This window comes from Papaver somniferum, chromosome 10, assembly GCF_003573695.1.
Source record: "Papaver somniferum cultivar HN1 chromosome 10, ASM357369v1, whole genome shotgun sequence".
Lineage (NCBI taxonomy): Eukaryota > Viridiplantae > Streptophyta > Magnoliopsida > Ranunculales > Papaveraceae > Papaver > Papaver somniferum.
The window spans coordinates 88,846,009-88,858,018 of NC_039367.1; the positions used below are offsets into that span (position 1 = coordinate 88,846,009).

A 12,010-nucleotide genomic window follows, 5' to 3' on the forward strand; every position below is an offset into this window, starting at 1 on the left:
TAGGTCAATGGGGTTAGATCTAACTGTACCTTTTTATTCTGGTATGTACTTCCAATCTGGCTTAGGCCGATTATTGAGGAGGATCATTAGCCTTTATGAAGGCTTTCGCTTTAAATTAATTAAAAAAAGAATAAAAAAAATGTCGTGGTGGAATCCTCAAAAAAAACTTTTCCAAATAAATTACTGTACTATATTAATTTGATAAAATAAAAATATTAAGTGGCATTAAAGTTATAAATTAAAAATAAAAAGTGGCATCTAACTCCTTTAAAATCCTAAGCTCATAAGGTTCCACGTTGAACGGTGACCCTCGCCCACTCACAGAATTGATCCGTCTCACTTTTCCTCAAAAGAGAGAAAAAAGAAGAATTCCCACACAAATTTCGCCCACAAAACATAAAACCAAAAAAAACACATACCAAATCTAAGAACCGGTTTTCTATTTCGCTCAAAAAAAAAAAAGACAAACCTTGAGAACAAACCCTAAAATATGCCTTGTTCATGGGATAATGATGATACAAAGAAAAGAAAAACTAAAACCCATTCGCTGGGACAAAGGATTTATCCCCTGGTAGGATAATAAGAAACTAAAACCTAGAAAAATATGTGCAAAAAGTCTCTCTAATGGCGTTCTCTTAAAACCCATTCGCTCAATTTCTGCTCTCACATCTTCTTCTTTTTCCTCTATTTGGTAATCTCACATATATCCATCATCATGAACAATATCAACTAATGTTCCAGCGAACGGGAATATCTTTAATCCCGTTCGATCAGGGTTTCGTTGTCATCATCATCTCTATTTTGATTGATGTTATTAGGGTTCACTTTTTTATTAGGGCTATACTTGGATAAATAGTTTTGTACCACTAAGTTTGCAGGGAGATTGGATTAATCTTCAAGGTAAACTCTAATCAATTTTTTGTGTTTAGTTTTACTGTTTTCTTTTTCAACTCGACTCCTTACTTGATAGTGATTTATGTCATTGTTAATGGATTGATACAGATCACAGTCACCAGATTCGGGACAAAACTAATCTGTTTTATATATTCTACTAGGTTAAGGGTTACTTCCTTTTTGAATTCTTAGATATGGGTATGTTTGATTTTTACCATAATCATGATATATGTTGTTCTGCCTCTCTATCTTTTGTCCTTCATGTTTCTTCTTTGTTAATAGCTTATTTTTCTCAAGTTAATAAGAAAAAAAATTCTATCGTTTTGATCTATTCTGCAGGTACGATTTTTATTAAAACGGATAGTTTTGATCTATTCTACTGGTACGATTTTTATTGAAACGGATACACTACCACATCTCATTCTCTTTTAGTATATTGTAACCATATTCTTCCCTTTCTTATTCATTCTTGGTATATTTTGGTCAAATTGATGATTTTGTTATAAATATTGTTTGTTTGGTTTAATTTTGCAGCTGCCATTTGTTTGGTTTGTTTGTTTAGGAAGGACAGCAGGAACAAACCAGGTATACATAATTTCAAATATGAGAACAGTAGGCAAAGCCAGATATTTTGGGCTTCAAATATCTCTAATTTTAAGTTTTTAAGATTATGCTCATCATATCAAAATTCCTACAACAGTGATTCTTAAACTCGACGCATACCAACTATTAGAAATGAACATAGTAGTAAAGAAGACAGTGGCATAATGAAAACATTGTGGTTTTATCACTTCTATTTTTATGTAATTGTTTTGAAGGGTTGTCAGTAGGTGTCTGGGTATTGTTAGGCGGGGCTGTTTCTATCGTCACTGCTCCCTTTAGATGTGTTCAAGACACAGAAAATGATTGATGCTCAAGGTCTTCAAATGTTGGGATTGATTCATTTTTTATTTTTATGATTAGGTCCAACTGATGGTATGGGACATAGCTGTGTCTCTTATGGAAAACATGGGGATTCGTTCCAGCAACATTTCATCTTCAAATGAAGCTTCTTTTTTCAGTGCAGCTGGATGGGCACAATGTCATGTCTCAGGTAATAAATGGAATTGATTTTGAATATGGTTGTTTCTATTGAAATTTGATTGGTTGTTGAGTATCAAAAAAGATTTACAAGTAGGTACTAATTACAGTTTTAATGCATGCGTAGTGAATGCAGAAGTATATGGATGGAAAGAGCAGGTTACTTGATAAACAGACTTCCTTGGTGCTAAACAAGGTAACGACTACCAAATATGCCAGTTCGCATTTTAATTCTTTGTGCAGTTTGCTAACGGGTGCTACTCAATAAATTGACAAAGAAATTTACGTTTGTTATGCTACTCAGTAATGAAAGAAAATATGTAATTCGACTTCTATAGCTGTCCTAGATAAGATGAGAGAATGTCTTACTCGAATAATCACATTGTGATCTCGAGTTATCACATTCTTATCTGCATAAATATGAAAGTGTTGGACTTCAAGGCTGTCTGCTTCATTTAGACTTCAAGTGTTGCATTTTAAGACTTCAAGGTGTCTTAAAAACCATCACATGTGAAGCAGCTCATAGATACGGTGGCTAAACCCACCGCATGGGTGAAGTAACTCTTGAGAATCCCATGTATAGCTTAGATCCCGTATTAAAATAGAATTTCAGACATGGTGGATTTCGATACACTGCCTACTTTTCATGTTGTAGGTTTCTTTACCTTAGATATTATGTATGCATTCACTTCCGGATTTGGGCAGTGTTGATGTTTGCGCACCTGATATGGGAAAGAATCCGCAAGTAGTTCCAAAACACTACTCATAGATTTCATGTATGGTCAAACTCCAGTTAATCTGTAATTTGGCTTTTATAATTGCCTAGATAAGATGATAAGGTGGAAAATCTGAAATTGACAAGGTTGTAGGTACCCTAAATCTGAATAACAAAGGTTGGACTTGGAATAACTGTAATCTAAAAGAGATAGTATGAAAAAGATATGGCTTGGCAAGGAAAATGCTCTGTACAATGTATGTTTACTGTAGATTGTAGGTACTCATTCACCAAACATGTGCATGGATACAATAAGCATTCTGTTTGAACTTGAGCCATATTTTCAAAGAGTACTTTTAAAAGCATAATAAGTTTTGTAATCTTGGGCATTTTTTCATTTTCCATTTAAGAGATTAGTACATGAAAATAGTTTTCTCTCTAATGGAAGGAATTCAGCTTCAATTGTTATCGTATCTGCCTCCTTTAAGGTAAACTGGTGATGTATACTGTTTTATTTTCCTTTCCTTTTTCCCTTTTTTGAGTCAAAACTTTTAGGTGTTTGCTACTCATTCTGATTCTCCCATGAGTAAGGGCGAAATTAGAATATCTGGAAGACTTAGGATTATGCGGGCATGGGAAGAAAAGAATTTTTAGATAAGGAAAGCTTTACATCTACTACATGATTTTAACGGATCTGATAATAAGTATAAACTTTATTCAAATTTCTTTAGTGTTTATATTGGCTAATCTAATGATTTTGATCTCATTAAATATCACTGATTTATTTTTGAACTGTTTTGTATGATCTACATAATTTATGGGTGTACAGGTAAGCTTAGCATCTATTATCGGCTCGCTATTTATAATTTGTACATGTAAGCATGTTATTTCAACGCTTTGATGTATCACACTAAGTCTTGAAGTTTTGTCCAGGTTAATCTCGAATACGTGCTCCTTTAAACACAGTGGTTATTGTTTTACTTTATGGGAACGCATTGTTACACACCTTTTAGAGATGACATCATGGAGTCACCAACCAAGGTTCAGTGCAGCATACCTTTTATTTCCTTGGGAGTTGGGAGAGGCGAAGCCAAGCCACACCAAATCAAATATGATGCATGATGGGGACAGGCGAAGCCACATCACACCAAATCAAAATTATGGTTAAAAGAAAAAGATGTCGGTACATAGCACGAAGAGGAGGTTTATATTCTACCATTGTGCTCCGTCTTAGGCTACTATGGATTCTTATATTGTGATTTATGTTCTTAGTTTGGGTTCTTATATATACTTTTGGTCTTTGTCTAATCTGAAATCTTTTACTTTATTTTTCATTTCTTTTCTGATGGCTTGAGAAGATTTCATTGAAGACCTGTATATCTAACGTATGCTCAATCTATTCAATTATTTTCTGTATATGTACCCTCTAGATACCTTAGATCTTGCAAACTGACATGCCTGAAAATATTCTTGATACACTACTGCCCCTGCATCAATTCCAGTGTCATTAGAAAGAATAAAGTAATTACGCCGATGGTGACCAAGGTCAGCAACATGAAGTGATTTAGAATGTTATTTTTTTTGGTACTGTTATAGTCTTCTTAATACTATGCAACATGATTCTCCTATATTGTTAGTTGCGTGAGAAATAGTACAATAACGATCTTAAGCAATTACATGAAGCTACGGAGAAAAGAGATTCTCAAGATCTAGATTTTCATATTAAAGAAAAAAAACTACGAGAGAGGAAAAAAAAACCATGTTGCATAATCTCTTAAAAGTGACTGAATGGGAAAAAAAAACCATGTGCATTAACTTTTCATTTTTAATGCACATGCCTTGACTATGTATATACTTAGGACGTAAGTGTTAACCCCAGATACATCAAAGATGTATTCACTATCCAAAAGGATATGAACGGATACTTGCTTTTCCAATGATATTACCACTGAATGGTCAAGTTAATTTTTCCTAATGAATACGAAGGTCGCCAAGCGTCCACAAGAACGATGTGGATGCATTCCCGTTTGGGTTATTAAGTTTTGTTAGGGTTCGTTTGCAACAGCTTCCAATCAATTTAAAGGACTTGGGCGAGGCGAAGTCGAGCTTTACCAAATCAAATGGGGACTAGGACGAGGCAAAGCCGAGCTTTACCAAATCAAATGGGGACTTCGACGAGGCGAAGCCGAGCTTTACCAAATCAAAGAAAGAGGCAACGATGCATTGTATTTGTAGTTTGTAGTTGTAGATTGAATTGGTGAACCAAGTTTGCGAAGCTGCCCGGGCGTAACACGGGCACAAAATCTAGTTAAAGTTATAAATTTAAAGTACTTATATATCTACTATACTACAACCCAGTAAAAAGATAAAATAGCACAAAACTAAAAATAAGATTATGGAAATCAAACATCCTAACAGGAAGAGTATGTCTAATTATTCGAAACGACGATGATGGTGCTGACCATAACCGTTACTCCCTTGCCACGAAAAACATCCCCAGAAAATGTCAGTCTCAAAGTTGAACTATAAATCAGTTATTACCTGGAGTAAGATTTGCATAGTCCATGGGTCCATAAGGCTCGAACAGTTCCGCGTAGAATCCCTTCTTTCTCTTTGGGTGACAACCCATATCCTTGCACAACTGATCATTGTACCAAATATGCAATATACCATTGCAAGAGTGCTTGTAATACTGACCAGAGTGACGCTTGATGATTTTCTCCCATTCCAACACATCTTTCTCCATCTCTTTTATACTTGGCAATTTGAACCCATCATTGAGAAAATGTGCTAACCATCGACACCTCATTTCTGATGTGTACAAATTCGCAAGACTCTCGGAATAGCCAATAACTGCCAACTGTGGAATTCGTGGATGAATACATTCTCTGCAAAGATACAGTCCATACAAATGCTTAACAACATTCCTATTCCTACGTATAATCTTGAATAGTGGTAAACACTAGAAACCTATATGTACAAAATGTTAGAAAAAACGCTTTGAAAAATACCAATTTTTTACATGGACTATGTTTTGATCCCTAGACCTATTGCCCATTAATTGTTTTTTCATTTGAATAGATAAAACAATAGTCCCACATTGACTAAAATCTAAAGAGTTTTAGACTTAAATACCATAGAATTGGCTATAAGGGCATGTCCCTTGGGTCATTAGACTTTTGTGCTTTGAGGGAAGGCCTAAACTAGGGCAAGGTTGCCTTTCCCGTATGCGCGGTGCTTCGCACAGAAGCACGCACGCCGCCGCCGTCCGGTCGGGCCCGGGTCCGGGTGTGGGTGTGGGTGTGTCATGGAAGTCTACCAAACAGACATTATAGCCCGATCCACCATGGAGTCTGAGTTTATAGCCTTGGAGAAAGCTGGAGAGGAAGCTGAATGGATACGAGGTTTCCTGGGTGGAATTCCACTCTGGCCCAAGCCTGTGTCTTCGATCGCAATCCACTGTGACAGTCAAGCTGCTATTGGATGCACAAAGAATAATGTATACAACGGAAAGTCGATACATCTTCGAAGAAGACACAAGACAGTGAAACAACTATTTTCTACTGGCATCATCTCTATAGACTTTGTAAGGTCTAAAGAGAATATTGCAGATCCTTTGACGAAAGGGTTATCTAGAGAGGTAGTTAGATCCACATCGAAGGGGATGGGACTAAAGCTCATAGAATAAATCTCCATGAAGGACACTCAACCTTGTGAATGGAGCTCCAAGATCAAGGTTCAATGAGATATCTAATTTTTGGTGATGTCGAGAGAAAGCACTATCTTTGTCCCTCCCTATGGTGTAACCGTATGATAGTGTTTGCCTGCATGTTTTAGGATGATCTGTCAAGATCTTAATGAGTTCCATGGCTTTGCATAAAGCGGAGTGTGGCAGAACACTCTTAATGGACTCACCTATGTGGATGTTGGAAGTGGGGCCGCTTCCTATGAGAATTTGAGATTTTTCTCTAGAGACATTCATTAAGTCCGGGATTTAGCCCACGGCCAAAACGGGCACAACGGCAAGAGCTTGGCAGCTTTCTTTTTTCTTTGAGACATCAAAGTGTGGTTGTTATTTATGAATTGCACTCACTGTTGACGGTTCAAGACATTGTGTTCACCGTAACAACAAGCAGTTCCGGTAACCTCTCACTAAGTTAAGGTTCAATCTCTGGGACACCTTAGCCTAATATTGATGTATTATGTTTTCTCGTATTTCGTCGATATGTTTTATCTTTCATGTGGGGGATTGTTAGAAAAAACGCTTTGAAAAATACCAATTTTTTACATGGACTATGTTTTGATCCCTAGACCTATTGCCCATTAATTGTTTTTTCATTTGAATAGATAAAACAATAGTCCCACATTGACTAAAATCTAAAGAGTTTTAGACTTAAATACCATAGAATTGGCTATAAGGGCATGTCCCTTGGGTCATTAGACTTTTGTGCTTTGAGGGAAGGCCTAGACTAGGGCAAGGTTGCCTTTCCCGTATGCGCGGTGCTTCGCACAGAAGCACGCACGCCGCTGCCGTCTGGTCGGGCCCGGGTCCAGGTGGGTGTGGGTGTGGGTGTGTCATGGAAGTCTACCAAACAGACATGTATAGCCCGATCCACCATGGAGTCTGAGTTTATAGCCTTGGAGAAAGCTGGAGAGGAAGCTGAATGGATACGAGGTTTCCTGGGTGGAATTCCACTCTGGCCCAAGCCTGTGTCTTCGATCGCAATCCACTGTGACAGTCAAGCTGCTATTGGATGCGCAAAGAATAGTGTATACAACGGAAAGTCGATACATCTTCGAAGAAGACACAAGACAGTGAAACAACTACTCTCTACTGGCATCATCTCTATAGACTTTGTAAGGTCTAAAGAGAATATTGCAGATCCTTTGACGAAAGGGTTATCTAGAGAGGTAGTTAGATCCACATCGAAGGGGATGGGACTCAAGCTCATAGAATAAATCGCCATGAAGGACACTCAACCTTGTGAATGGAGCTCCAAGATCAAGGTTCAATGAGATAACTAATTTTTGGTGATGTCGAGAGAAAGCACTATCTTTGTCCCTCCCTATGGTGTAACCGTATGATAGTGTTGCCTGCATGTTTTAGGATGATCTGTCAAGATCTTAATGAGTTCCATGGCTTTGCTTAAAGCGGAGTGTGGCAGGACACTCTTAATGGACTCACCTATGTGGATGTTGGAAGTGGGGCCGCTTCCTATGAGAATTTGAGCTTTTTCTCTAGAGACATTCATTAAGTCCGGGATTTAGCCCACGGCCAAAACGGGCACAACGGCAAGAGCTTGGCAGCTTTCTTTTTCTTTGAGACATCAAAGTGTGGTTGTTATTTCTGAATTGCACTCACTGTTGACGGTTCAAGACATTGTGTTCACCGTAACAACAAGCAGTTCCGGTAACCTCTCACTAAGTTAAGGTTCAATCTCTGGGACACCTTAGCCTAATATTGATGTATTATGTTTTCTCGTATTTCGTCGATATGTTTTATCTTTCATGTGGGGGATTGTTAGAAAAAACGCTTTAAAAATACCAATTTTTTACATGGACTATGTTTTGATCCCTAGACCTATTGCCCATTAATTGTTTTTTCATTTGAATAGATAAAACAATAGTCCCACATTGACTAAAATCTAAAGAGTTTTAGACTTAAATACCATAGAATTGGCTATAAGGGCATGGCCCTTGGGTCATTAGACTTTTGTGCTTTGAGGGAAGGCCTAGACTAGGGCAAGGTTGCCTTTCCCGTACGCGCGGTGCTTCGCACAGAAGCACGCACGCCGCCGCCGTCCGTCGGTCGGTCGGTCGGGTCGGGTCGGGTCGGGTCGGGTGTGGGTGTGGTGTGGTCATTAGATCCTATTTTTGCTGAAATTTTTGGTACGTGTTTTCCACACAAGTAGAAGAATCTTCTTTGTCTGCACGTGTTTTGTCCTGACTTCTTTGTCTGAACGTGCTTGTCTTGGCTTCTTTGTCTGTACGTATTTGGCTTGCAGCATATCTTTAACCCAACATTACCAGTATTCTTCATACAGTTTTTTCTGTCATACGCATGGGTTTTCTTTCTTGTTTGTAACTACACAAACACTATATAAGAGAGTAGTTGTAAGCTCAGAAAACACACCACAGAGAAACATCTCTTCTACTCTCCTCTGTTTTTCTGTAAACATCTCTTCTACTGTTTTAAGTTCTGCCAAGCTCTAAGGGTACCCTCATTGTATGCTACATTGAGGGGTACTAACTGTAGTTGTATCCTGGAGGTGACTCGCCAACTGCTGTAGCATCTCAGAGGAGTGGCAGGCGATATTGCCTTTAGGACAGCGTAGTTTACGTGCCTCTACATTTTCTGTGCAGCAACATCAGCAACATTATTTTGAGCTAAGTATCTTCTTCTCAGTTACATTATTAGTAATTTCTCCAACAATCTAAAGGCAATATCCTCTTTACTATATTTTGTAACAACATGGGAAAGAGTACTGTAGACAAACCCCCAAAGTTTAGTGGCAAAGACTTTAAACGATGGCAGTCCAAAATTATTCTTCTTAAAAGACCAAAGGCTAGATGAAGTTGCCTTAGAAAGACCCTCAAGAAGGCTTCATGACCGTGGTTATGAAGATAGACTGGATAGGTGGACTAGGAAGAATTACATGTGCAAAAACCATATTCTTAACTGTCTGGATGACTCCTTGTACGACTTTTATAATGCAAAAGAGAATTTTACTGCTTTTGATTTATGGGAAGCCTTAGAAGAAAAATATCTTGCTGAGGCAGCTGGAAGCAAGAAGTTCTTGGTGGCTAGGTTCCTGGAATATAAGATGACTGATGAAAAGCCTGTTGTAGAACAATTCGTCGAACTCCAGCTACTCATCAACGAAATTCTTGCTGAAGGCATGCATATTGATGAATCTCTACAAGTATCTGCAGTGATTGAAAAGCTACCACCCTCATGGAACGAGTACAAGAGGAGGCTGCGACACAAGAATCGTGAAATCACCATGGTGGAGCTGGGGAAAAAGATCCAGGTGGAGGAACTTCTGTGCTGCAAGGACAAGAGCCTGATGCTGAGCAAAGACATGTCAAACAAAGCTCATGTCCTGGACGAACACTGCGTCAAAGAAAAAGCACGGAGAATCCAGCAAAAATGGTAAACGTAACAAACAACGTAACTCCAAAGGTAACCATCTTAAGCCAAAGGGTGGTGTCTCCAAAAACACCATCAAAGGCGACTGCTATAACTGTGGGAAAACTGGTCATATGGCCAAGGACTGTAGGGCACCTAAAAAGACCAAAAATGATCCTAAACAGAAAAATAAGGCAAACGTAGTAGATGATTCTGGATATTTTACTGGCATGGTGTCTGAAGTCAACCTTGTCTCTAATGTGACCAATGTGAGAGACTGGTGGCTTGATTCTGGAGCCACTAGGCATGTCTGTAAGTTCAGAAATGCTTTCTCCTCCTATAACAAAGTAGGAGACGATGAGAAATTGTTTATGGGAAACTCTTCTACCTCTAAAGTGGTAGGAAAAGGCAAGGTTGAATTGAAGCTCACTTCAGGAAAAACTCTCGCATTGAATGACGTGTATCACGTCCCGGACATATGCAAGAATCTTATCTCAGAAACCATCTTACTTGGGAAAGGTTTTAAATTTGTAGCTGAGTCTAACAAAGTTGTAATCTCTAAAGGTGGTGACTTCGTAGGAAAAGGATATGTCACTGATAACATGATTAAGCTTAGTGTACTTTCTTTGAACTTGAATGATAATGCATCTTCTTCTGCTTATGTTTGTGACTCCTCACATGTTTGGCATGATAGACTAGGACATGTTAATTTCAAATCTATTGAAAGACTTGCTAAATTAGGCTGCATTCCTAAAATAAACTTTGACAGAGGTCATAAATGTGAAATTTGTGTTGAATCTAAATATGCTAGAAAACCCTTTAACAAAAAGGTTGAACGTAGTACAACTCCCCTAGAACTAATCCACTCAGATTTGGGAGATTTGAAATCAACACCAACTAGAGGAGGTAAAAAATGGTACATCACTTTTATAGATGATCACTCAAGATACTGTCAGGTTTATCTTCTTAGAAGTAAAGATGAAGCCTTAGACGCTTTCAAATTATATAAACTTGAAGTAGAAAACCAAAGAGGTGTTACTATTAAAACTCTTAGGTCGGACCGAGGCGGTGAGTATGTGATACCTATAGGAGAATTCTGCAAACTTAATGGCATCATTCATGAAACTACTGCACCTTCTTCACCTGAGTCGAATGGAGTAGCTGAAAGGAAAAACCGAACACTCATAGATATGGTGAACGCTATGTTAGCTAGTTCAGGGCTACCTTCGAACCTGTGGGGGGAAGCAATTCTCTCTGCTTGCTATATCTTGAACCGAGTTCCATTTAAGAAATCCGACAAAACTCCATATGAGTTATGGAAAGGAAGACAACCGTCCTATGCATACTTTAAAGTGTGGGGGTGTTTGGCCAAGGTGGCCACTCCTCGTTCCAAGAAAACCAAAATAGGACCTAAAACTGTAGATTGTGTTTTCCTAGGATATCCTGAGCACACTAGTGCTTATAGGTTCATGGTAATTGGTGAGAACACCATAATGGAATCCAGAGATGCAGTGTTTTTCGAACACATTTTCCCTTTAGGTCTGGACCTCATAAAAGGGTCCGCGATGATCTCTCAGATGTTCCTTCGACTAGTCAACCCCCGTCTCTAGATGCTGAAACCGAACCTAGAATAAGTAAGAGGTCAGAACCGAGAAAGGTTTCGGTCCATATTTTGTGACTCTTACGGTAGAGTCTGAACCCCAAACCTATAAGGAAGCTATGACTTCTCCGGAAGCTCCCTTCTGGGAAGAAGCTTCAAATAATGAGTGGGATTCCATTCAACAAAATGAAACTTGGGAGCTTGTAGACTTACCTCCTGGTAGTAAAACCATAGGTTGCAAGTGGGTCTTCAAAAGGAAACTTAGAACAGATGGAACTATAGAAAAACACAAAGCTAGGTTGGTAGCTAAGGGGTACAGACAACAGGAAGGATTAGATTTCTTTGATACCTATTCACCGGTCACTAGAATCACTTCTATCCGGATGCTGATTGCTATTGCTTCTATTTATGATTTGCATATACATCAGATGGATGTTAAAACTGCTTTTTTATATGGTGAATTGAATGAAGAAATTTATATGGACCAACCTGAAGGTTTTGTTGTGAAAGGTTTTGAAGATAAAGTATGCAAACTGAAAAAATCTTTGTATGGTTTAAAACAAGCACCTAAACAGTGGCATGAAAAATTTAA

The 12,010-nt window shown here is 38.4% G+C and overlaps 1 long non-coding RNA gene across 1 annotated transcript; it reads left to right on the forward strand.

Moving 5' to 3' along the window:
• The first annotated feature begins 441 nt into the window (after positions 1 to 441).
• Positions 442 to 4,100, forward strand: LOC113318179. The gene is made up of 7 exons (XR_003344308.1): positions 442 to 900; positions 1,003 to 1,092; positions 1,234 to 1,276; positions 1,429 to 1,479; positions 1,858 to 1,987; positions 2,102 to 2,170; positions 3,623 to 4,100. It is a non-coding gene; the product is annotated as an uncharacterized LOC113318179 (long non-coding RNA).
• Positions 4,101 to 12,010: the final 7,910 nt, after the last annotated feature.